Source organism: Candoia aspera, chromosome 6, assembly GCF_035149785.1.
Source record: "Candoia aspera isolate rCanAsp1 chromosome 6, rCanAsp1.hap2, whole genome shotgun sequence".
NCBI classification, from domain to species: domain Eukaryota; kingdom Metazoa; phylum Chordata; class Lepidosauria; order Squamata; family Boidae; genus Candoia; species Candoia aspera.
Window position 1 is genome coordinate 32408228 of NC_086158.1, and position 4180 is coordinate 32412407.

The following is a 4180-nucleotide window of genomic DNA, read 5'->3' on the forward strand; positions in this document are numbered from 1 at the left end:
AGAATATCGAAAGAAGAAATATATTCCATAAATGAAACATCTGACATCTTTGCTTTCCAGCCTGCAACATTCCAGAACAGGATAGAGATGCCCCCTTCTGTATGATAGAGTCATTTAGAGTCTGAGGTTACTATCAGTGAATTAGCTGTACATACAGTCTTTCTTCTGGAATGGGGCCAAAGTTGGAGTTTCATCTAGTGTTGCCTGTTGTAACACCACCTGAGTTTATGGGGTAGCTTCCAGTTGGATGATTTTAGAACTTCCAGGAGCAGTATCCAGATCTAAATTTTGGGGAAGAAGGCTAGTAGGTTCTGAGGGGTATAATAAAAAGGTCATCATGTGTGCTTAGACCTTAGAAAAGGTCTAAGATCCAAAGAACATTGTTCAGCATCTGTCTGTGGTATGGGAAACACTTCTTCTTCAATAGTTAGCAAGGTTTGGCACTCTCCAGCAGGCTCCCCATTCATCCCATACAGGCTGGAGTAATTGTTATTAGGGTGTCAATTTCCATCCATTTCATTGTCCACCGAATAATGGCAATTTGGGTCAGTGTTTGGAGACAAAAGATCAATAAGTGGTTCTGCTGTAGCAATAGTGACCAGTAAGGTTTTCTTAAGATTTTCCAGCTTATGTAGTATATTATCTTGTTCCTTCCTGGGCAGAGAACCAAAAGCACTGATAAGACCAGGCTTCAGCTGGATCTGACACACCTTTATTTTGTAAGAATGGCTGACTCCCACTGCCTTGTTTTTTCAAGGTCATATGTGGGAAGGAGGGCTTGCTAACCTGTTATAGTTTTGGAGCAGGTCTAGATGAAGCAAAGTCTGATAAAGCTTTAACTATTACATCGTGAAAAATTCTGATGGGAAAAATTTGAAATGTTGCTAAGTATGGTCTGATCTTAAATAGCATTAGTAGAATAGTAGGCTGATTAAAAGATAGCAAAATTGGTTTTGTACAGTAGGAAGCCATTCAACAGCACATAGATCTATCTGTCTGTAGTGACAGTGCAGAAGTTGCCCTAAAGAGGTTTTGATTGCTCTCCTAGAATCCCAACATCCAGTACTGAAACTATTCAGGGAGAGACAGAGAGCAACCTGCTGTGTCTGAAGTAAACGGTTTTGCTTGCAGTGAATTTCCCCTTTTGAATCCAAAGGGGTGTTAGTCTGTACAAGACCACCTCTCTTTACCTCATCAGAGAGTAGGGATTTATTAGTACACTCATTTGGTCATTGCACACTTTTGTCAGTTTGTTTTACTTTAACAACTTGCCCTTTATCAGAGCACATTCCAGGAATGTCTTGCTTTGCCACAGCTTCTGCATTGGTTTTAATGGAGGCGGCAGGTCCAGCTGCATATTTTTGAACAAAAGCCTCAAAGTCTTTTTTCAGCAGATCTGAGTCATATTTTATAGCTGACAGCTGCTCAAATAGTGAGATAACAGTTTGAGCTGTAAGAAGACATTGCTTTGCCATAAACACCATTGTATTTTCCCATGGGAGCCTCTCCAAATTCTGACTTCGTATCTTATTTTAAACTTACTTTTATTTCCCTTGAAGTTATTAGGTGAGCTAGCAAGTTGCGCTGGAGACATACAGTGAGAGTCCGAGAGGGAGTCCAAATTTTCATTGAGCTCTTCCCTGACCAATAGTGAGAGGTCTAACAACTGTTGTTTTTCCAGTTCTGTTTGAAAGTCCCATTCAAGTGATTCAAGGGCTGCAAATTTGTTGGAAGTGGAAGATTTGCTTTACTTACAGTTTCCTTTCGTGTAAAAAGTTCTTCTACCTTTGGTTGTTTAGCAGACTTTGAAGAGGAGAGAGATCCTGAACTGATTCCATGTCATTTTTTTCCCCATGTTGTTCAAATCCAGTCAGACACTTTTATTTGCACCTTTTACTCCACAATTGTCTCACTGTAAAAAATTATGAATATATTTAAAATAGTCTAACAGTAAAAATCTAATTTAAAATCTATGGTAACCTACTATACTTATTTTAACTAAAACTATCTAAAAAAACCAACAATAGCTAAAATATACTATTTAAAAATAATATAAAATTAAAAGGGCAGGAGCATGGAAAAAGTGTGTTGCTGAGCTGCTATGTTGGCTCCACCCCCGATGGGCAGGAATATTTGGAGGGAGGCAGTTCCTCAAGTACCAGGCCCTATGCCACACAGGGCTTTATAGGTGATAACCAGCTCCTTGAACTGCAGCTGGAAGTAAAACAGCAACCAATACAGCTTGCAAAGAGCAGGAAGACATAGACATATTGCCACACACCCATTACTGCCCATGCCACTGCTTCTGGGCCAGCTGCAGCTTCTTGTCTTTAAGGGCAGCCCCTTAAATTGCAGTAATCCAGTTGAGAGGTGACCAAGGCATACGTGACTGCCTGAAAACCCACATATTAAAGGCCCTCGGATGCTTGTCAGCTTTGTTGGTGAGTATCAGCATTTTCTGAACTCTCTGGTGTCTTATTCTGAAGAATCACCAGTAAATGATTTCTCTAGTTTTGTATGCTGAGCATTATGTACCTCTCAGCAGAGGTTGTAAAGCATTGTTTCTCCACCTTGGCAGCTTGGAGATGTGTGGACTTCAACTCCCAGAATTCCCTAGCCAGCATACTGGTTAGGGAATTCTGGGAGTTGAAGTCCACACATCTTCCAAGTTGCCAAGATGGAGAAACACTATTGTTAGAGAAAGGTTTTTTTCCTGGTAAGACATGCTGACATGCCAGTAAGGTAATGCTCAAGATCCTGCAAGGTAGACTTCAGCAATTCATGGAGCGAGAATTGCCAGATGTACAAGCTGGCTTTAGAAAAGGCAGAGGAACTAGGGACCAAATTGCCAATATTCGATGGATAAGCCAGGGAGTTTCAGAAAAACATCTATTTCTGTTTTATTGACTATTCTAAAGCCTTTGACTGTGTGGACCATAACAAATTATGGCAAGTTCTTAGTGGTATGGGGATACCAAGTCATCTTATCTGCCTCCTGAGGAATCTATATAACAACCAAGTAGCAACAGTAGGAACAGATCACGGAACGGACTGGTTTAAGATTGGGAAAGGAGTACGGCAGGGTTATATACTCTCACCCTACCTATTCAACTTGTACGCAGAACACATCATGCGACATGCTGGGCTTGAGGAATCCAAGGCTGGAGTTAAAATAGCTGGAAGAAACATTAACAATCTCAGATATGCAGATGATACCACTTTGATGGCTGAAAGCGAAGAGGAACTGAGGAGCCTTATGATGAAGGTGAAAGAAGAAAGTGCAAAAGCTGGCTTGCAGCTAAACCTCAAAAAAAACAAGATTATGGCAACCAGCTTGATTGATAACTGGAAGATAGAGGGAGAAAATGTAGAAGCAGTGAAAGACTTTGTATTTCTAGGTGCGAAGATTACTGCAGATGCTGACTGCAGTCAGGAAATCAGAAGACAATCCTTGGGAGAAGAGCAATGACAAATCTCAATAAAATAGTTAAGAGCAGAGACATCACACTGACAACAAAGGTCCGCATAGTTACAGCAATGGTGTTCTCCGTAGTAACATATGGCTGCGAGAACTGGACCATAGGGAAGGCTGAGAGAAGGAAGATCGATGCTTTTGAACTGTGTTGTTGGAGGAAAATTCTGAGAGTGCCTTGGACTGCAAGAAGATCAAACCAGTCCATCCTCCAGGAAATCAAGCCAGACTGCTCACTTGAGGGAACGATATTAAAGGCAAAACTGAAGTACTTTGGCCACATAATGAGAAGACAGGACACCCTGGAGAAGATGCTGATGCTAGGGAGAGTGGAAGGCAAAAGGAAGAGGGGCCGACCAAGGGCAAGGTGGATGGATGATATTCTAGAGGTGCCGGACTTGTCCCTGGGGGAGCTGGGGGTGTTGACAACCGACAGGAAGCTCTGGCGTGGGCTGGTCCATGAAGTCACGATCGGAAGCGACTAAACGAATAAACAAGACATGCTGAAACAGTAGGTGCTCCGACACATATGACATCAGCATTTGAGTTATTCCTCCTCCTCCTCTAACCCGATTTTGAGTTTCCCCCTCTAATTCTTAAGATGAACGACTAGGCCGCGCTGGCCTAGCCACTCATTTCACATCTCCACGCAGCGCCCCACGCCACCTCCGCCATCGCGGCCGTCCTCGCCTTCCCCTGCCACCTCCG